The 23790-nt window shown below is 39.7% G+C and overlaps 1 protein-coding gene and 1 long non-coding RNA gene across 14 annotated transcripts in view; both read right to left on the reverse strand.

The window, feature by feature from the left end:
* The window catches only part of adgrl2a (adhesion G protein-coupled receptor L2a), a 98981-nt gene extending 95226 nt beyond the window's left edge, over positions 1–3755 (reverse strand). For all 13 annotated transcript variants that reach the window (XM_042416421.1, XM_042416423.1, XM_042416422.1 and 10 more), the window contains exon 1: positions 2166–3755. The gene's annotated coding sequence lies outside the window, so the exon portion shown is untranslated. The remainder of the gene's footprint in view (positions 1–2165) is intronic.
* Positions 3756–12246: 8491 nt separating this feature from the next.
* On the reverse strand, positions 12247–15541 carry LOC121900847. Its single transcript, XR_006097106.1, has 3 exons — positions 15429–15541; positions 13228–13368; positions 12247–12884 (listed from the first exon to the last, which is right to left on the reverse strand). It is a non-coding gene; the product is annotated as an uncharacterized LOC121900847 (long non-coding RNA).
* Positions 15542–23790: the final 8249 nt, after the last annotated feature.

Genomic DNA, 23790 nt, shown 5'->3' on the forward strand with positions numbered 1-23790 from the left:
CTCGGGATAAAGACATCCATCAGAATATAGTTTCATTCTTTCATTTGCATTCACATGTAGATTGTATTAAACAGCTGCTGACAAACCAAACAACAATGTCTAAAATATTGTTGCCGTGTTAAGTAGAGATTCCAAAAAGTAACGCTTTGCAATAAAGCATTTTTGAGATTTTTTTTATCGCATGCTGTCTCCTTACTTTGACCTAAATATTTTTTTCTGACATTACACCATTTACTCTTTGTGAGTCGCTGTACACTTATCCTGCAGTGTGAAAGTGTCTATCATGCAATCACACAAACAAGGGCAAGTGAGATTACGTTATACATGTAGATGTCATAAGGAAGTACTTACAAGAGAAGGGAGGAAATACACAAGTCTTTCTGTTTTACCAGTTCTCACACTCTCTCAGGCTCAGCCTGGTGGCGAAAAATACAACTCTTTCCATTGTGTAAGGGCTCTGACCACTTTGATATGCTAATACGCTCCTTACAAACAGCTGGAATTTGCACTTGCATTAATTCAAACATTTTTTTTTTTACGCACAAACACATGAAAATGGAGTTCCCCAATAAGAAGGCTTGGAGGAGCAGCTCCTGTGGCCTGATTAAGCGCATATTTCTTACACACTCCTTCCAAAATCAACACTTTCACAAATAAGCTGCCTTTGTGTTTCACTGGATGTCACTTTCTTATGTGTGATATGGGAGATTAAGTCACTTTATCCTCCAAACACTTGGTTTATTCTCTTGTTTTTCTATCATCTCAAGAATATAGTCTACGAAAAGGTTATGCAGCACTGCCTGTTCGGTCATTTTGCTGTATGATATCACTTAAATCCATATTGTTTTTTGTTGTTTTTTAAACACAACAAATGTCACATTATGATCCACTTATGACCAGCTAAGATAAATGTATTCTACAGAGCCATTAAAGACCAAACATAGAAATGAGTCACATTCACAGACTAATCCAGGCAGGAATTCGTAGCTCTCTTTCTCTTGAGATCAGACGCACAACCAGAAACGAAAAAAAAAACTGAGGGTGTATGTGAGGACTGGAGCTAAATTTAACCCAATCGATCACACTGAGGATTGCTGCTCTGCTGCGGGGTGCCATGCATCACCGGCTGGTACGTTTCGCCGTGTTTCTCGGGCCAGGAGAGGCGCACACCGCACCGCATGTGCGCTCCTGCTGCCTCCTCTTCAACACATGGTTGACAAGATGCGTTCGGAATCGGTAGGCCTAAATAATAAATGTGCAGTAAAAGGATCTAATTTTACTGCCACTCTGCGCTGACTGGGTCTGAGTTAAGCCCAAAGAGCCAAATCTGTCCCCTTTTATGTATGTTTTCATTTTTATTTCTCCCTTTGATTGATTCCAATGACATTTATTACGCTTGTAGCCCATTGCATAATAATCTATCTCTGGCCAAAAGTAATTATTACATCGGTAGGCGAGGACTGACTGTTTTTTTTTCTTCTTTTTCTCTTCTCTTTCTATTCTTTTCTCTCTTCGGACAAATAGCCTAGCCCCAATTATAATGGATTAGCCTCTGAATGCTCTCAAGAATCACACCGACGTCGCATTTTCAGGTCTCAGCTCCGGCAGAAATCCCTATTCAAAGCAACAACACCGTCAGTGGAGGTTTAAAAGCCCTCGGTAGAACCACCACCACCAAACTCCACTTCAACTTTAGAAGCATAAATCCCAATTAAATGGCGCTTTACATGTTCTGGTTCACATAAATGCGCTGCCCCTCCACTTTTTAATAGTTTCCATTCAGCCAAACTCTACAGCCGAACAAATCAATCCACATCTGGTTATGTTTTGATTAACAATTTTTCAATTAACCATGATACCCCTCCGGACAATTTCAACTACTGCAAACAGGGCTGTTCTTTTTCAAAGACTCGCTTATTGTTAAAAACTAATTATGTATCTCCTCTGTAAAATCTGACTTTTGTTACTTTTTTTTTTTTTTAAAGTAGCTAAACACACTGTAAAACTTGAGCCCTCATAGCAAAACTCTGACGTGACCCGAGCAAAGAAAGAAAAGTTACTCCACATCAAACTTGTCAAAATGCTGCTTAGGCTCTGATTTATAAAGTGGCGATGAGACTAATGTGCAAGTGAAAAGTTAAAAAGAAAAAAAAAACTACTCTTACCTTTCTGGAAAAGCAGTGAAGCCGAACAGGCTTATATGAAGTCACTGTGGAGGAAATTTTGAATTGTTTAAAAAAAAAAAAAAATGTCAGATTGTGGAAAGACAGTCTGATGGGAACTCCTCTGCAGCGAAGAGAGTGAGTCTGCAGGTCTGAGGCATGCTCCCCTTATCTGGGACAGAGGCTGTGCTATCAGGCGGCGGGTCCCCCTCTCAGCCCGTACATCCCCCTGTGCTCCGGACACACACTTCCATGGCAAGCAAAGGTGTTGTGTCTCTGCGCTCAGTCCTAACTCATCAACACCTCATTCGCCTTCTCTGTGCATCTATTCTTCCTGTGCGCCTTCACTCACCGAGCAGCAACAAGAAGACAGAGAGAGGAGAAGCGGAGCTCGGGGACCCCCCCAAAAAAAGAGTTGACTGAGAGGGACAGACTGAGTGGGGCTTTCAGTGTCTGATGAAGAAGAGGGAGAAGACGAAGACCTCTCCGCTACTCTCCGCCACTTTGGACGCCGATGTCTCTCCTTTGCTCCTCTGAATGGGGCTGTGAAGAGTTTTTTTTTTTTTTTTCAGCGGCTCGCCTCTGGAAAAGATCCCGCTCACAGTGTTGAGACACTTGGTGGAAGCAGCGCGGAGCGGGCTTCCAGTAAACAGCGCCAGTGCAGTGGAGAGCAGGCTGCCGTCTGCAGAAGCCGTCTGAGCCCAGGACTCCACCAAAACCTGACATGGACTCCAGATCCACGCTGGATCGGAGTCTAGACTTGTGCAGCAGCAACAGCAGCAGCAGCAGCAGTGACAGCAGAAACTAATCACATCAACTTATTACTATGCCAGACAAGACTCAGCTTTTTTCTTTTTTTTTTTTAAACTTATAGAAGATTCAACTACATCATCCAGAAAGGGAGGAGGTTATCGATAAATTCTGCCCCCTCTCATTTTGGCCCCTTTTCTGCTTTGAGATGCACCACTGCGTTCCTTTTGGGCATGAGAGGCCCCATGCACTGTCACAGTAGGCAGTCCAGCCTATTCAACCAATGACAGAGGACTTATTCTACTGTAATACTACCAAGCATCAAAAGGATCATGGAAGAACAGGGAGACTTTTTTCTCCCCCCCTTCACTCCAACTGGCCCCACAGGATAACACACTGGCCCGAGCAGCAGCGGTCAAGCTGCTGCTGGTGCGGCTGGTGTGTAGAGCCAAGCGAGTGTGGAGCCAAGAAGTTTTTCAAACCGAGAATCTCTTCTCAACTGTGAGTGGATTTTTTTTTTTCCCCTGCACTTTTCTTACATGATTCATGACACCATTCAGCAGTTAAGGGAATTTTGTTGGGTTGCTGCGGATTTGACCCTTGCTCTCCTTACTGTGTACTAGCTGCATGTTATATTTGCATTTTTTGTATAATGCAGATGATTAGCAGCTCAATCTGTGCAAGATTTCTAAGTGAAATTCATGTTGAAATGATGGTGAGCTCTTTTGATTTTCATTAAAACCCTCATAAGAAAGTCAACTAAATTCCTGCAAGGGAAAAATTCATTTTCAATGCAGCTGCGGGGCTTTATATATTCATTAGGACCGCTATCTTTAAATCAGAAAATCTACAAATAAATAAAACATGCAGGTCACAACTGTTTCATGTTTATTTCTGCATTTGGTGAGAGCTTGGAACATGTTATGATCTGGTTGAGGAATTCTGTCCAGAAACATTATCAAGCAGGACGTGGGTACGCACCTGGCTTCAATAAAAACTGTCTTTCACCCGCTATAGGGAAATGTGAAGTTGAGTCATGCTTGCCAGGTGAACGTGAACGCAGGAGAAGGGCAGACTTATGTTTTCATGAGCATAATTTTACATAATAATGCAGCAATTTTTTTTTTTTTTGCAAGGGACAAAAAAAGAGAAAACAGATGTATAAAAAGGTCACCCAGTGGCAGGCAACCATATCTGGAGAAATGTTTATTTATAAGTGGAGACTAAAAACACATGTGGTGTCTTCATGGCCGTGTTGAACAGCTTAAACTGCCATTTTGCATTCATTTGAGTCTGCTCCCTCATATTGTCAACAGAGGGCATTACACTTGCTATTCTTCTGAATAAACATAATTTTATTGAATTGTTAAACAGATAAAATAGAAACAGGTGAAGACATCAGAGATCAGTGTGAATCACATAGTTCTAATTAAACTTTTTGTTAATTATAGACCACCTTGTGTATGTGACCCCAGCTTGTGCAGTCATGTCTTTCACGAGTAACAGCGGTTGCACATAAATTGTTTATGTGCAAGTGTTTATAATAAACTGTAATATAATCATGTCTTGCAAAGGCAGCACAGTATTGCTTGTAATCACTCACTAAATAGTGCATGATGCTGGCTTTGTTACGTATCCCAAAAAATATTCACAAAGTGGAAACAAGGACAGAAATTATGATGGAATTTTAAAATATGAAATATATGTAAATAAAACTGAACATGTGTATGTTTGCATACTAGTGAAGACGTGAATTGCAGCATTTTTTTCTGTCTTCATATCAGTCGAAGATGATGGGAGATGCTTTAGAAAGACCTCAGTCATCCATGGTGAGGGCAAACATGTCTCCCCATTTCCCATGTGGCTCCAAGCCTGGCTCTTAAGTTTCAATTGTTCACCTAACAATGCTTATTGGTTCCTTCCCAAAATATTTGCACATGATTGACATCTCAGGCACACATGACCAGTCACAGGACTGCTCCTGACCCCAAAAATCAGCGTCCTTTCGCTGATGACGGACAAAGATTTGGTCAGGTTTTATGCTTCAGAGCACAATTAACAAAGCCACGTCTAACCTCAACCACTAAATCGTTTTGTGATTTTTAACCTTTTTTGTTTTCTCATTTTATACTATTTATCTGACAGTGTTTGTTTGCATCATGTAGTCGTGACCACAAAATCAAAGTGAAGTGGACTTTTTGTGTGAGACATCACTAAAGCTTTACAACATGTTCACGTAATTGTTTAATGCAAAGTGCAGATAAATTAATCATCTTTAAGACACTGAGATAACACTGCGTGCCAGCCACTATAGAGCAAAAGTTAAAATTGAAGCTTCAAGATTGTGAACTGTCAACTTCTTGACGGTTCTTTCTTTGCCTCGTTTGCATGAAATCCAGCAGCTTGATCTGCTCCAAACCAAGTCTAACTTCTACACATCACAACTACACAGATTCTCTTGGTATTCTCTCATCAATTTTTTCAGGCTGGCCTTAGTGGTCTCCTTGGATATCAAACTCTCGGAGCAGACTCATAATCAAAGAAGGCCTCTCTACACATTGGAGACTCAGTTAATATTTATGTAGCCATGGGCAACCATGCAGCTTGGAGTTTTGACCTCACTTCCATAGAACCTCGAGGAGCTGCCCCGTTTCTGCTCTGGTTGAACTGGGCACAGGGCTTATTCAGGAAAGCAACAGGGTGTGTATAGGCTTATTTAGAAAACTGATACACTAGTTTTCGCAAGTTTTAATCCTTGCAAAGACGTTTTTTTTACTAAATTTTGTGTATGAGGATTTTTAATTGGAACCTGTGGCTGATAATGTGATAAATGATATATCATTTAAAGCTCTCTACTACAATTTGATTCTTATTCTTACTTGTACATGTGAATTCTGGCATGAAAGAACACATAAATGCTTTCATGCTAGAAGCTGTATTACATATTCTCTTTTAAAGTCATATCTTAATGTAAATGTCCGCATATTTGTATCTGAACTGCAGCTGGAAAAAGTCAAACAACACTATCAGTCATCATAATTTTCACATATCTTCAAATGAGACGGAGTGCAGTTTGACACATATTATTTTGCTTTTGCTTTTAGTTTGCTGTTGGGGTTAATTAAGAATGAATGAATTACCATATGTTAATGAAAGCCTGTTTTTATGTGTTTTTAATTCGCTGCTGACCACTGAAGCGTTTTTCTTATTATTTTGTGTTAAATACAACACCAATGGGGTATTTACACCAGCATGCGCCTGACCCCAAATCAATAATGGATAAAAGAGTAAGACTGTCTTAAGCCTCTTTAAATCAATACAGTGTTCTTTGCCTTTCTCTTCCCCTTTTTTCATTAAATAAGCCAAAGAAAGGCAGCTCAAGAAATCAACTTCTGTCTGAATCAACATGTGTATGCAGTGAGCTGGCAGACCAAGTAAAATATTATCAAATCAAGTACCAATGAATGATCTCATCATTCTGCTCGAATTTCAGTTATTTAATCACTCTGTCTGTTCAAAAATGCTGCTATGGTCAGCCCCCCCCACCAAAAGGAACCCAGGACTTAATTGACCCAGCAGACAGGAAGCAATTAAAAAGAAGTCAAACACATGAGGGACTTTGAGATCAAATTTGAAAAAAGCAAGGGCCAGTGTTGCCATGTTGGGCTCTGGCTTGCACAACTGTCAAATAAGTTGACTGTTAAAAGACTGCACCACATAAACAAATCATTTTAAGCAAACTGTGTCATGGTGTAAACATTAAGAATCTTAGCACTAGACTGTGTTCTATAATCAAACCTGTTGAGAAATACACTGTCTGGTACAAAACTAGCCTTTTGCTCTTTTTGAGGTTTGATGTATGAGACATATGTTGGTTTAAACAAGACCAGGGGTGCAACAGATATAGGTGAAGAATCTCTATTCAAATATTTTGTATGGAAACTTAGCCAAGTGGAAACAGATGTGCTTCACTTGTGACCTATAAAGAAATGATATATGGTCACCAGTAATATGGTTCAGCAGAGGCCAACAGTTCCAATTTGCTTCACTTTGCCGTGTTGTACTCTGTGTTGTGTAAATGTGGACATATTTTTCAAACAAAAGATGTGGCATTTTCAGTGTAAACCCAGCAGATGCTCAGTATGTACTTTGAAATGACTTGGTTGAAAGAAAGATACATTTATTCATGATTGTAACACATTTGAAACCAAAGGTTTTCTGTCAAGCATAATGTTATCACGATTATAATTCATCAAGTTGATCTATTATAATAAGAAAACATAAAAACATTATTCAGCAACAGAGAACATCTGTGTCCCTTTTTTTTAATCACTTATAAGTGTTTCGAGGAACTCTGAAATAATAAACCATCACATTTTTTGCAATGTAATTATTCTTCAATTGTCTCCCATAGACTCAAAGTTAATATACAGTATCCCCGAACATTACCACAGGACTGGGGAAAGTGTAGGACTCCAGATGTGTTATGCCAATTGCAATAATGCATCAATCAGATGTACTAAATGGAAAAACAAATATGTCTTGCTCCTCAGTTTAGCCAAAAAAAAAGGCTTCATAGCTTAATTAACTTTTCAACAGAGTGGCTGTGAACAGTTTACTTTTCAATAAAACTCTGCATTAATTTCCATTAAACAGTCATTGAAAGTATGCAGAATAACTAGACTTTTTCTCCCAAAAAGTCCCAGTCTAAAAATCTTGTAGAGATGACTTTCTAGCAGTACAAAACAACACATATTCAGTCATCTACACACTGACACCATAAAAATAACTTTCCTGTGTCTGATGAAAGGACAAAAAAGTCTGGAAAGCATTAATGGAGAGGAGGAGTAGGTCAGTGTGAAAGAGGCGATGCTTCAAAATCTCCCTTTACCTGGACAGACAATAATAGAAATCAACTTTATTAGTGAACTGTGCAGAGGATAATCTGTCTGTGTTAATACCTTCTAGTGTGAGCGGAAGACGCCTTCAATTGTTCTCTCTAATGAAGATGAATACTATACTGCAAAGACAGAGGAAAATATGTGACCTCACCAGTCCCTTTAGAGGTCAATAATCTTTTAGAATAATTGCCTGAAATTTTAATTGAGGCAAAATCTTACTTAAGCATTCATCATTGTGGACAGACATTCTTCCCTTTAATTTTGCATTCCGATTAATTCTACTAATTTAAAAGTAACTGCTTTGTGCTGGTATAAAGGAACACAATTATAAGTTTTAAATACATATAGCTTATTTCCATAAAACATTAATGTTTTAAATACAGAGGCTGCTCACTAAGGCATAAAAAAACTGGCTAAATTCATACTGGCTATTGCTGTAGATGCTTAAACTTATTACCAAGTCAACAACAATCTTTGAAGGTTTTTCAATTTGTCAAAACTTGCACATATGACTAAACAAAGTGCTCTTGAAGGGTGATTACTTTTTTAGAGGTATGCTCCCAGCCACACGCTTCAGGAAGCAAAGACTGGGCAAATGTGCAAGGTCGTATGTAAATACCGCCAATACCAAAAGCACATTCTTTAATACACATTATTTAATAGGTCTGGAATTCCACTCATCCCAATCATTTGATACAACTGTTTATTAAGGTAAATTAGTCTGAAAGAAATCTTTCCAAGCCAATCAAATGGTTTGCTTGATTAGTGGTGTGTTCTTCCTGGCACACTGAAGAACACATTAATCCAATAGGGGAAAAAGACAAGGAAAGGAAGGGCAACTCTAATTTCTGAGGACAATGAACTAAATTGTTCTGTCCCAATTTCTCAAGAGATACTTTGTAATCATGGATAATTATTGTTGCATTGTAAAGTGGGAAAGGAACCATAGTCGCTGTTAAAGACTTTCCTCGAGGTTGTAAAATAAAGAGATGTTTTGGGAAAAAAAGCAAAATCTCCATTACTGAACACCTGAGACTGTCACAAGTTTAACACTGCAGAGGACAAGATAAAAACAAATCTGCATGGATTTGTTAATTGTCTCAGCTTTTTATAGTTCAAACAACACACGTTGGAAATATAAGTAAAAGTATGCAAGTGTTATTAGCAAAATATACTTGAAGTATCAAAAGTAAAAGGACTTACAATGCAGAAGTGTTATACTATGCTGTATATATTATATTGCTGGAATTTTATTACTGATCCATTAATGTGTAAGACGCATTTTACAGCTTTAATATGTCAGTGTAGAGCTAATTTGATATACTGTAACATACTGTTATTCAAAGGGACTATTTTATATACTGTTTTCATATATACTGTTGGGTAGTTTTTATTTATCAGATTTTTTTAAGATCATCATTTGTTTTGTATCTAAAATATTAATCTGTAACCTAACTAGTAACTAAAGCTATGGGGTATAAGTATAAAATAGTATGAAATGGGAACACTCAGATAAAGTGCAAATACCTCAAATTTGTACTTGAGTACAGTACTCGTATATGAATTTATTTACATTCCACCACTGCCAGTATGAAATGTTGATAAGGATACAGTGCTTTTTGGTCCATCAGACAAAGTTGACCCCTTTTTGTCACAAGTTTCTGTCAATCTGATGCAAAAGAAAACCTATGGATCAAAGATAAATGTCTAACCTATGCTTTGACCTGCTTGCAGCATTGAATTTTCTTCAGACAGCTTTTGTTATAAACCCCGTGTGGGCGTTTCTAACAAATTTTCCCAGTAGCAACCCCTCTGAGAAGCAAAATCAAATAACCTTTACATAAATACCACTTGGGTTGTATTTGACAATTTCTTCAACATTAGCTACCTCAAATTTGTCTGCATTAGGGTTCAAAGAGAGGAAATTAGTCAAAGATGTCAGGACTAACATAAATACCTTTATGAAAGAAGCAGAATAAATAGGGGTCAACATAATAAATGCAATAAATGTTCTACAGGCAAAGGGAAATGGAAAAATGGAAATGTGCAATGGATCCCATCCATATTTCAGTTGATGGGATAGGCTTGCCATGTTTAACCTAACGCTGGGATGTTTGATTAACTGTGTTAATCATTTCCCATCTGCACTGGGCCCCTGTCTCTGCCTTTTGATTAAATTCCGACTAGTCTTGCATTGTTCATTATGTGTACTTGTCAAATAATTGACTGCTTGCAGGCAAAAAAAAAAAAAAATGTACGCCTTTCAATCTTGATGAGGAAGTGCTTTAATATCATGTCATTCACTTTGCAAGGCATGTCCAAGAGACGAGTGGAAGACTCGGGGAGAAGTGCCTCCCCAGCACAACCTCAGGGGGGAGAGGTTATCATGAATTTGGCCCATCTGCTTCTCAACAAGCTTTCTCTCCCCAAGGTTCATGTTCAGGGTCTAATACACTGACTTTTGCCCCAACTAATTCAGAGTATGTATGGAGGACACATGACTGGAATTCAGTGCACAATATGATTTCCAATGATGATGGTGTGATAGAAAGAGGAGAATTTTAATGTCTTTAAAAAGGTAATTGAATGCAGTATGATTAAATACATGCTGTGTGCCTTTACTGTAAACAGGTTTATGGGTTCATCAACATAAAGTCTGGGATTATTTCAAACACTTCAAATATAATATTTCCAATAATACCATTTCAGGTGTCTGCCCTTTATATTTGAAAATGCATGCTACCCTCCTTTTTAATTACTTCACAGCACAAGTGAATCAAATCATAAAGCTGCTAAGAACTCAGACCTGCCGCGATAATGATACCTGACTGAAATGACAGCTCCATGCTGTGTTATTCCTGGGGTTATGGGCGTGTAACTCCAGGCTCTTCAGCATCGTCTTTGCTCCCGGCTCTTAATACAGTCTTGTTTGTATAGTCCTTAATAAAGAAACACGCCACTGTGTATGCATATGCAGCGGGCTGACAGACGCTCTTTCCCTCCTCAAGGATAAACGGGTACCAAACATTCAACATGATTAGCCATGTAGCAGTGTAACTCAGATGCGGTAAATGTGGAATAAAAGACAGTAAGAAGGGTTTATGGTCATGTGAGGCTCTGTTTTGCAACTCTGTTATGAGCCAAGATCACCATATCTGTGTGAATAATTTATATGTAAAAAGCATGTTTCCAGCAGTTCCAATCAAATCTCCTCTGTGTGGAGATAAAATAGAATTTACTTGCATGGTTCCACAAGAAATGGCTAATGATGGACTTTTAATATTATGGCTGCCTATTGTCACCACCCTACTCACTGTCAAATCTACAAAAGAGGCTGGATTTAATTAAACAACTACTTGTGCATTTCATCTCAATTGCTATGGCAACATCCTAACTTCTCTTGCCAGGCTGCAGGTTTGTACTACATCACATGTCTCCCTTTCAGCTTTACACATACTGCAGCCATGAAGATCATAGAGGAGCCATTTTCAGTTAGAACTAGTGCATTTTATGAGCAATGATATTATGTAGTTGACTGAAAAAGAGCCCACAATTTCATCCTTGTTAATTTGACTATGTTAAAGAAAGATTTGTAATTTTCCATTTCAGACATTCTTATCTCTCGAAATGAAGGTAAAAAATAGAGTTTAAACCAGAATTTGTGTCAGATCTTTGTAAATGTCCTTGTTAGGTTACAGAGACACAAAAAAAGACAGTGAGGCAGATTAAATGGAGCTGCAGAACGAGAAATGGCTGAATATTTGTGTGTGTGCGTGTGTGTGGGAGGTTCTCCCCAAATTACTAGAGTGAACCCATAGGTCACTGGTTTGTCATGGTAAACATAAGCCGTTGGAATTGAGTTCAGGAGCTTTCCCACCATCGCTCCGAGGTGGCAAAGGCTCAGCCACCGCTGCATTCTTGTGTGTCTTACCATTAAGACCCAGTGAATACCTTGGCGACAATGGTCATGTGGTCAATGAGGAGGCTGCAGTGGAAGCAGCTCAGACTTGGGCAAAGGGTGAGCACTTTGGAATGGACTCATTAAGTCACAGCTGTTGTGTTCAGAACAATGAGGCTGGGACTCTTCTGAAACCTCTCCAGCACCCAAACATTAAAACCTTGGCAGAAGATGTGCTGTAGAGTGGGGGAGGACTACAATGGATGGAGACCTGACAGCAAGCAATCGTATCTTAACTTTGTCTCTGAGGACTTAGTAAATATTTATGGGTTTTTGTGTCCAAGTTTGAGAGACATTAGAAAGAGGAAGGTCTTATTTGAATAGGCTTCCTCTTGTCCAACAGATAAAAACGCTCTTGTTTATTTGTGATATCTTTGTTGCTGCACAAAGTACAAAATCACACTCTACTAAAACTGTAGAAAACAGTTTTTTATACATATATATATATTTTTATTTTTTAGTCTTATTTCCCATCTGGATATGACAAGTAATTCAAAACTAACCTTGCCTTTGAATTCACAATCCCACTCGATCCCACACCTCATGTCGACACAGTAAGAGGAAGCCAGAAAAGCAAAGCCAGTGACCCCTCCATGGTTTGGGGTTCTCAAAATTATAACACCCATCCTCTCCTCACAAAGAAGTTCCCTGCTGCTGCAGCCTTGGTACTGCAGTTCCAACACCATTGCACTAGATTGGATTAAAGAGACAGCTAACTGTGAGATGGAGCCCAGGCTCACCACCAGTTCCATTTCTCATGTAAATGCCACAACAGTTCATGGTGCCCGACATAATAGAATGGATACAACATGGTAAAAGGTTCCTTTGTCCTCAAAATTACAAACGGTGACATCAGTTGGTGAGGATCTTTTTTTTTTTTTTTTTCACTTTTGTAAATCTCTCAGAGCGCCTGGGAAATAACCAGAGGAGTGAGTCCCTGACTCATGTCATAGAGTATTACTCTGCTCGAAGTTTTCTTGGAGCGCTGAACCCGGGATTTGTTCTGTTTCCTTTTTCCTTTCCGTCCTGGAGTCGGCGGTGTTTGCTTTGGAGCTGACAGTTGACGTTTTAGGATTCCGGAAGCCAGCCCACCAGCAGTCATGAAATTTTAACCTGTAACAACAAAGTCGGTACGATCCAACATTTATACCATGGGCAACAATGACAACCTCACCTGCAAATGCTAAAAACATGTTGAAAAGTGTAAACCTGTCTTTCATCTTCATTAGGAAAGTGTTTTACAGCAGTAAATGAGACATGAAATGCAAATATATTTTAAAAATATGATTAAAAAAAAACACAGGGAGTGAGAGCAGAAAGAGCCAGAGAGGCTCAAGTGCAGGTCATCAAATCTAAGAATTCACACTTTGTCACTTCAGAAGCCATGAGTCAACTAAACTAGTGTCCAGGTGACTTCCACTTAAATATTTATTTGAGTTTAGGTGTATGCCAATACCTCCTGTTTCTTTCCTGACCGGTTTGTGTGAGATCACAATGGCACATCTTCACATGACCCCTCGTCACTGTAGACCTTTCTCGCATTTTCGTAATAAGGTTCACCTGGATCCTATCACCAGAAGTCACCAGAGCAGTTTGTCTGGACGAAATGTAATTAAAGTTAGTGGTTTCACATGTAATTATCATAACAAAGTCTGGGCCTTGTGCGCCTTGAGTACTTTGTTGAAAAAAGAAACCAATGTTTGTGTTTATCTTTTCGAATTAGCTGGAACCTACTTTAAAATTAAGTTGGATCTCTAAGGGATCCGTCACAAATCCCCTCTAACACATGCGTTCATGCTTCGTCACATGCCTGTACTGAAGCCTTTCTAAATCCTCACAAACTTGTAGTTTGTTTAAAGTGAGGAGCAATATGATAAGACATCTCCTGAGAGGTGGGAGTCAGCTTTCAGTAAAGTGCAGTGGTGTGTATTGGTTAAGCTGGTATTGGACCATCTCAAATTTGCCCCTCGGTGTCAGATAAGCATACGCCAAAGCCCCCCTCCCCCTTAACATACATACACACACACTGCTACCCGCTCTCTAAACAGCACCCCCGCACAGCTGTCTCCCTCCTCTGGGAGACTGTGAAGGCCAACTGTGCAGCCACTGAAATGAGCTGCTAATCCCCGTACAGGCTCCCAAGCATATTACAATGCACAGAGCCATCAGTCCATCAGCCACTGTGTTAATGTGTGTGTGCTATCAGTCTATATGCATGCATGTGTACGTTTAGGCATGTGTCAATCTGTTTGAGTGCCAGCTGCATAAAGCAGTGTGTGTAGAAGAGAAGGTGGAAATTATTGCTGTCCCCATCCTGCGTGACCTCAGTAATAGCTATATATCCCCTTGCAGCGTTTTCTAAGACCACAACCAATTGGCATTGCAGGAAGAAGATTCCACTTCTCCCCAACAAGTGTCTCAGCCTCCTCTCTCTCTCTTTCACTGGAGCGAAGTCATTACCGGTGCTTATGAAAGTGAAATGAATGAGAGCGTAAGGGGATGGATGGGAGGTCACGGCCTCAGGGCCTCTGGGGAGTGAGGACGCATAAACTCATCACCTGGTACTGATGGAGGACTGCTCACCTCAACCGCCATCTCTATCCCTCTGCCCTCACCACCTCCACCAGTTTTTGCCCACACCACACAGGCAAGCACACAAGGAAGGAGCAATTTTCTACTCAAGTGATGTTCACAAACAGCCATAAATAACATATTTGAAAGCAACTCATGGCGAACACCTGAAATCAACATGATAAGGAAGCAGAGATGTTGCCTGAATACAAAAGGCCAAATCAGCATGCCCTCCCTTTGATATCATTTCTGATTGGTATAATTGCAAAGGTGAGCCTTTGTTTGAATGGGTTAATATTATTATCATGGAGCTGTTATGAACTCATGCATTTTTAACAAGGAGAGCGGATTTTAGTCCCCAAATACAAATTGAAATATTCATCAGTGTGACTGCGTCAGCCTTAAAATTAGCTGATCAAACTGATGTTTTGGACATCAGAGTGTAAGCAGCTGCTGCTTTAATTCCTCAGGCAAACCTGTTCTCCATTAAGTTGGCCAAATGACAGAAGGGGCTGTCACTATAACAGAAAGGTCACATGTACAATCCCTAAAACAGCACTTAATTCAACTTTTTGAAGTGTCCATCAGTAAGGAACAGAATATCTACTTGCTTCTTCACTGTAAGACTCTCTGTAAGCTTAAAATCAAAGTGTAAAATAACGCAGGTACTGTAGTTTAGGTACTGGTACTTACTTTGGTTATGATTTTAATCCGTGTGGTTTGAACATTTCTAAAATGCATTCAAGAGGAAAACATGTTGGTCAAATTAAGATGTAATTGCAATATTAATTTGACCAATTTGACTGGATGTGTGGTGTAAAAACCTGAATGATATACTACTGATTTGTCATCTACTCTGACAGTTTAAATGTAGAATGTCCATGACAAACCATGTCAAAACAAACTGACAAAAAAACAAAAAACAAACACAATATACACTATTGTTTCCTCTCCTAAGCAGGACAGATTGTCAAAAAAGGTCTTTCACATAAAATGGTGGGGAGCCTGCAAGGACTTTCACTGCTTTGAATTCCATAGATACCTTAACTGTCTACAGACATAACATGGGCAATTTTTCACAGCTACCTGTCCGTGACACATTGTCCACTTATCCATCAGCAGGCCTCAAAACGAAAGCATTTGCCATGAGTTTTCATCTAGTGCCAGCGACGTCTGGCCAGTCATATCTCACACAAGTCTTCAATCTGTAAGAGAGGTAAGGGTGTAAATATTACTCTAAATGCAGTCAAAGTAAAACAAGGAAAAAAAAAAAAATCTCCAATTTTGACCAGAGGATACAGTTTGTTAGAGAAGTAAGAAGTCAAGATCCTGAACAATCTTCACTCAGACCAATCATCACAAATGTAAGACAACCTAGTTGTGGATTGATGCACGTCTGGCAGACTTGGGTGAGACAATTGTGTATGTAATCAGCAATTACCCTAATGACAGTGCTGACATACATTGTGGTGTAGGGTTCGAGCCTGTGTGTCAGGGGGCTGGTGTGGGGAGAAGGGCCAGGGAGGACGGGGGTCTGCTGAAAGCCCTGTCGGAGTCTCTGAGTGATGGCTTGTCAACGAAGCACTCCTGTTTCAGACAGAGTCAAGGCTCAGGTGGCTCCAGCGGGCCCTTCTACCTCCACATGGTGTTTCTCAAGTCACGCCCGTCCCGGAGCACTGGCACATTTCCACACTCCCCTCCATCTGCAGACCATTCTTCCTTTCCTTTCCCTTTTCTTTACTAGCATTTTTTAATCTGCTCATTTTACCACCTAAACTCCTGAGTTGTGTTAGTTTCCTTGCAACATAATCAAATAAATTTCAAATGCCCAAGGCTTTTATTTAGCTTGCTGGTCACACTTTAAAATACCTTCCAGCTTCAGCTTCTCCAACAGCTTCAAATGTGCTGTTTGGTGTTGGACTGCACCAATAGAAAATACTGAACATGTTTTATATGTTTATTTAACCTTTACTTAACCAGGAAGTCTCTTGAGATACATTATCTCTTTGGCAAGAGGGACCTGTGATGTGATATGTTCAGTCTAACATTGTTTTGCACCTAATGGATGCCCTGTTACACATCAGCAACCCTGTCTCCTAGAGATTATGTTTATATACAACTCATTTGTTTTGCCAATTACATTTTGAAAGGAAATGTAATTGCTGCTTGGATTTTGTTCCCTGGCAACATTTTTTCTGGCGTAGGAAGCACTACGGCTATGTACAAGGCCAAATTTGTAGGGTGGAGGGTCATACAAAGCGTGAGAACTTTGACACCAGAGATCCATCCTGATGTCAAAGTTATCCTGGCAGATATTGTAGAGAAAAACTGAAATATGTTGTCACTGATACATTATCAACAGTAGTAGTAGTACATAAATATAATTCCTCGGAGATAGAGTTGCATCATGTGAAAAACTGAAAAACCACATCTACATTATGCAATTCTTGTGTCTGTTTTAGCAAAATTTTCAACATTTTAAATTGAATGTATACTAATTCATTGCACAAGCAATCATAAGGTTGACTTAACAGAAACTGAATTAAGTCTGTATTTAATGTTGGGAAAATCAGGGGCAAAAAAATGTGAAAGAGAAAATGTTCCCTCATTTGTGGCTTATATTAGCCATGTGCTGCTTGCTAATCAAATAATCCCCTACTTTGACACATCATTTCAGCAATCAAATAGTTAAGCACATACATATAAAACACAAAGTATGAGAGATCTATTGGCCATTATAGGCACTTGACAGCTTAAGCATAACTATTATCATACAGGCGCATGTGCAGCAGTCGTTCCAATTAGTGCATGTAAATGAAAGGGCCTAATAACCGCTGATGAATAATTCAGATGTAACACTGGTGTCACATTGATTTGTTCATACCAAGAGTTGTGATAAAACAGCCTCTTCATTATAAATGACCACTGAATTACTCATTTGTGTCATGGCCTGAAGTGTGATGTGGGTTTCAGCATAGTAAGTGCTCATCAAATTATATTCGGCAGAGCATTGCCTTCAAATTATATTCAACAGGGCAGAGGCTGAAGTTTATTTACTGACACACAAGAGAAGTATTTGAATATAAAACCAAAAAAATAAAAAAATCCCTGACTCTGTCTTTCCAGGTACAGTAGCTGTGATGTTTTGTTGAACACAGCACAGTCTTTTGAGCTGTGTGTACTCATGAGTCCCGTCCTACTATGCATGTATTCATGTCATCTTTGCAATAGTAAGGATACATTTGGGGTTGTTTACCTTGCTTTATGCTGATTGCATTTTCATATTGAATTTAGCCTGCTGAGTTGGAGCCCATTCAGAAGTGCAGTGTGCTGTGCTGCAACTGGAAAGAGGGGATATTGAACCAAGCTAATGTGCATTTCTATTGGAAAACCAATGCACTGCAGAAGTCTTTGACTTGATAACATCATTCTTCTTTCAGTGTTATACAAAAGAATTCTGCATGCTCCAGGGTACCCAATCCAAGAAGATTGTTCTTTAGAGATGGTTTCAGCGAGGCAGAAGCTGATTGAGAAATACAAGCTGAGTTGTTTAATACAAAATGTGTGTGTGTGTGTGTCTGGGGGGGTGGGGAATGGGTTGTCAAGTTTTTACAGTGACGGAATTTAAATATAAGATTTTTACTGACCTAATTATGGTACTTCTGCATCAGTATGTAATATTCCTGAATCAGACGAATGATAAATGATCAGTTTGTCTGCTGACTGATGAGATTTGAAAAACACACAAGACTGGTGACACTGGCTGGAGTGGCATTAGCTTTGTTAACTGGTGACTCCTGACAGCTCACAACAGGGGAGGCGGGTCATAGTGGTTCATAGGCCTGTGTATGTCAGATAAAAACGAAAGTGCTTATTGGATCGTGTAGTATATTGCACGCTACGAGGCCTCAACAACAGCACCTGTATCACCGAACAGACAGGACACGATGCTTGACTGGGCAACTTTCAAACCTGGAAAATGTGGAGAAGAAGCAAAAAGAAGAAAACAAAATGAGCAACAGATAGAAATAAACAGCAAAAAGAGACAGACCGGAGGTGAGAACTGAAGAGAGAAAGACAATTAGAGCGAGAAGAGCAAACCACAGCCTTCCAGCATGAAAGACCCTAACCACTATATCTCCACCCTGATAAGGTTCCAGAAGCTTATCAACCAATGAGTAATTTCAATTAAAAGGGGTTTTGCAAGACAAGTGGTTAAATACCTCAGAGGGAACCTGTCACCACAGGAGAGGTGGCAGGCTGCCTCCACAAAACAGAGGGAGAGAGTAGAGGAAGAAGAACAAGAGTGCTGCATGAATGGCTGGACTTGGCCCTGGTAGCAGCACGGGATGAGCGTTATTGCATTAGCTCCTCGCCAATCACATAATGAACTCTCTGTCAGACGAGACAAAAGTCCGGCCACACCCCTGCAGCACGGCAAAAAGCTAGAAGAATGCGATCGGTAGGATTAACAATGAAGGAGCCCTGAAGGGAGGCAGAGAGAGGCCTTTTGCCAGAGAGAGATAGGAAGATTCAGGAGCTTAGTGTTGTCAAATGTTTTAGTCAGCCATGACCGTGAGTGCTGCCAAACAGATTAGCCTGTTTACCACAGGTTCTCATTTAAGAGATAAATCTTTAAATGTTGGATTTGGCGGGGGGAGGTGGAGAGGGGCAGCATCTATGTCACACTAAGTAGGAGAGGGGGGCACATCTAATGCAACTGAGTAACAAAGGAACTGAGAGGCAGAAATAAAACTTCTCATTAAGCTCCGAGTTGTCTGAATTAATGACAGCTGTAAGCAGACTATGATCAATATGCCTCAGTATATCTCTCTCCCAGGATGAGATGAGGATCGAGCTATCTTCACGGCAAGCAGGTTGAACGGCTGCCGTAGACGATGTAAGGGAGGGTGGGTGCGTGGGGGGTGGGAGTGGGGGTGAAGATTTGACTGTGTTCTTTGTTGTAGCTCAGTGGAATTCTTGCCTCTCTCCTCTCCTTCCCTCTCCACTCCTTTTGTTCTTGTCTATTACAGCGGGGGTGATAAGGCTCCCCTGGGCGTGTTCAGCTAGAGAAGCCCAATCTCAGTGGATAATCATCTTCAAGATACATCAACAGGGTGGTTGTAATTTTGAGCGACTGGGAAAAAACCCCCAGAAAAGCACAAAAACAGCAAAGATTGAGAAAAAGGCAAAGCAGAAAAGTGAAAAAAACAACAACAGGACAGTATATTTCAAGACAGCTACTGTATGTAGAATTATGATTCTCCTAACTACCTTTCCTCTAAAAACGTTTCCCTTTTTCATCTAACATGGCACGTTCCCATCACATTTGCTTTCCTCCCCACTGTTTCTGTGCTGAACGCACCCACAGTTTGGCTGTGAAAGCCTCAGTTCTCAGTCAACTTGTTAGAAACGGACCATGCCAAGCATTCCACACCATTTCCAATTAATGATGCTGCTCTTGGCAGCAAAGTAGTAAATGACTACCAAGAGCGTTGTTTTATTTCCCAAGATGAGGTATACACAGCTTCCGTTTCTCACTCAAGAATTGATAACTACTATATCCTATATGACACACTTTCTTACTAATGAGAGGTCATCACGCACTGGGTTTAAATGTCAGGGGGAAATGCTGTCATTTCTGTTGGGCAATTATTTAGTGTTTTATTGACCTTAAGGGACAGACCAGGTATTCCTGGCAAGTGGCAGGTGTATGAGTTAGGGACAAAAAAGGACAAACTACTGTAGGGCAACTTTTAATGGAACCAATGGGACCTGTGTGTGTGTGTGTGTTTGTGTGCATGTGCGAATGTTTTGTGTGCACACACACTACAATATAATAGAGACCGCAAATGACTGATGATAACAATATGATGGACAATGACTGGCAGATGAATTGTAATGTTGATGAGCTGTGGGTCTAACTGACCATTACATTTCAGAATATTCAAGATTCAACTGTCATTTCTCCAGTGACACATGAAAATTGGAGCACAATCTATCTATGTGCAAAACAACAGCATTCTCTGGAAATCCCACTGGCCACCTGGCTATCTTGTTCAAATCAATAAAATCTCAAGCTATCACAGCTGTAGCCTTAGTGACCCTCAAAAATGGCAGCCATATGTCCAGTAAGCAAAGAAATAACATGCTTAATCTACACCAAACCTGGATGCTAGATATATTAAATGAATCTTGAACAGTACAATATATTTTTATATCATATTTACTGGCTCTCACAGTGCTCAAAACCTGAGGTAGTGAAATTAAAGAGTTTCAAGTAGGCTAAAATGTGCAAATCTCAGAATTAACATATGTCTTGACATGGAATAGCGGGGAGTTGTCATAGAGGATCATGAATATTCAAGTGTATGACCTAGTTTGATACACTGGAGCAGGACAGTGGGGTGCAGGGTAGAAATCCGTCTGAACTCAAATGTACCACCGCATCGAGGTAATATGAATCAGTGTGGGAGGGATTTAATTTTAATTGTTCAATCAACTGTTGAGCTACCTTCAGCTTTGCAAAAAATTCAGGAGTTCCCTATCTCATAGCGTCTTGATAATCTGACAATCTTGAGCAGTGAAGGAACAAGCTGAAAATGAACCATTTTGATTTCACAATCAGGGCACAAAATGCTGCCCCTCTCAACCCAGTCCTCCATGAGAGATAAGTCCCTCCAAGACAAAGTGTGAACACCCTTTCTCTGAATCATGAAGCAACATACTGAAGTACACAAATGAAAAGTGTTTCATTCTTCCCAGACCATAAGTTAATAAAAAATCCACTCTGTTGGCACCAGACTGTCTGACACAAACTCAAATTGATTCATAATTGAGTTTGTATAGATTTTTATCCAGCTTTTGCTGGTTACATTAGGGCTTGACTAGTCTCATTTTGCAGTGGAGTGTACAGCAAATGCAACCCATGCTCCGGGCTCACTGTGCATCGTGCATTGCAATAACTTGCTCAAATAATAACAGGCTCTGAAGGACAATTTTGCTCCCTTCTACTCATCAGTGTGCAGCCACTGAAGGATGTATTTAGGGTCACCTTTTTCCACTGACAGAAGCCTTTTTTCTGACTATTAGGATTTACATTTTACGATTTGTTCTTAAATGGGAGGCAGAATAACATTCTGTTTTCACATCAAATACAGAAAAGCTTTTCTTGAAAACACACTGCAGCTTGGGGGAAGAGATAAACAATTCTGCACACAGCATTTTGTGAAATGTTGCTCAAATGTACCGTTCAAATTTATAGTCAAACCCATACATTTTCAAGGGCAAGACTGGTTTTTATTCTATATTTTTCTTAATGTCAACAAATCTTGTGAAGAGGCCAAAACCAACAACACGTCTGTCTGTCTGTCTTTCAGTACTCATCTGCAAGCCAATACCTTTGTAAAACAGGTAACAAATATATAGTTTTATTTAAAATATGCACAGTAATTTCCTAAAACAGCTGGTAACTACAGTTTGTATCAAACATTACCCAAACTGAAGTAAAATGTACATTTGATGGGGACTATTTTCAGATGGATTAATACACATTTGGAATTTTACAGCAGCGGGACAGTGTATTTAGAACTGATTACAATAAACTACTGTGCCCATGCTCATCGCAAGGAAAGTTATGTTAAACTGGCTCATTATGTGATTTAAAAAAAAAAAAAAAGTTTTTGTAACGATGGAGGTCAATAGCACCTCCAGAGAAATAAGCAATATCAAGCTTTGGATACATAGACAATAATTGTTAGTAGGATCAATTCATTGATGATTTTGGTTTTTTCATGGGATTTAGTGACAGTAAGAAAAATATAGAATATCACCAGCCTTATCCTGTAAATTTGGATGCCATACAGGCACACAAGTAGCAACTTTTGCAGGACTGACTAAGCAGGACAGGACATGAAACATGCACTACAGTGATATACCACACAAAGTCAGAGTGTGTCACCAAAGGTATATTGAGATCCTTGGACTTGCCTAGCAGTACCAGACTTCCCGTGGTTGTTGTCTCACTTGGTGTGAGTGCTTTGTGATTAAGAAGGAGGCAGGCCATTCATCAGATATTGCTGTCCATTCAGTCCTCAGTGGGGCCTGTCATATAGGTCTCAATCCAGCCCTGAGCCATGGTCAATCTTCAGCCAGACAGCAACCTCCCTTTGCGATAAAAAAAGGCTAAGTTTGGGATTTATGGCCGATCTGCAACAGGCCCGAACATCTCCTAAGGGAGCACATAAAACACTGAGGAAAACACAGCGTGAGCAGTAACACACACATTTGTCTTTTATGGCTCAATGTACTGATAATGATGTTTGATTTTCCATTATGTTCCAATGAAAGGTGAGAGAAATCATGGCTGGTACTTTGATGTCCTGACCCATTGCTGTAAATGCCCATGTCCATAATGTAAACTTTTCCCATTAATTCCAACGGGATTAGAAACCCTGAAAAAGATAGTTAAGTTATGCCAGGGCCCCGAGGTGCTCATTAAGTCCACCTAGCAAACAATATCATCATAATAAAAAGGTTGCGGTGAATCTTATCTGTATGCAATGCTGTTGTTTTCTTATGAAGAAGGACCCAAGGCAGCACAAAGCAGCTCTTTGGTTGTAAAAGGCAAGTCAGCTACCATCACTTACCCATCCTTTGTATAATATCTCTTTGAAGGATCACGTGCATATTTAAATAAGGGTATGGTGCGCATTGACAGTGCTTCATTAAAAGACTGAAATATACCCATTTCATTTGGTAGAATCCCCAGCGCTGTATTTATTGGTTGTCCCTGGCAATACTGTGGAACATTAATAAAGCACACCAATATCATTCAGCTTGTGGGATAATTAGGCAGCCCATCCCTGAGAAGACAGTATATAGCACATAAATTCAAATAATAAGCTATATATTGGTTTAAGATCTAGAAGCCCCGGTTCTAAACTTGTCATGAGTAGCAGAATATTATAGCACCTTGGTTCTGTGGGGACAAGGATTAATGGATTTTGTCCTCAATTAAAGTTGAAATAGGTAAACATTCCCCTCCTTAGTGTTTCATTTTTCTACTCAAATATTATTCAATCATGAGAAAATACTAAATATTTTTTAAATATTATTTTACCTTTAAAATGATTACCTCAGTTTTATCTGATTCCCTATGTAACTGAATCCTGCGACCGTCCAACCATAACCAAGCACAATTTTCACACACAAAGTATTTTTTTAAATCTGCTATCGAGCTGTTTATTGTAGCAATAATTACCTTGTATTTTTGTTCAATCTCTTGTTTACGTTTGTACTTGACTTTTTTATTTAAAAAATAGTTTAAAATGAGACTAAGAATGTCTGGCAAATACTGGAAGCATACTGTACTTGTACTTTTTTTTTTTTTGCTAGTTTTGTTCAAGTACACGCCACTCTACTTGCACTACTACCTCAAACCTTTCTA

This window comes from Thunnus maccoyii, chromosome 7, assembly GCF_910596095.1.
Source record: "Thunnus maccoyii chromosome 7, fThuMac1.1, whole genome shotgun sequence".
In the NCBI taxonomy this organism is placed as follows: Eukaryota; Metazoa; Chordata; class Actinopteri; order Scombriformes; family Scombridae; genus Thunnus; species Thunnus maccoyii.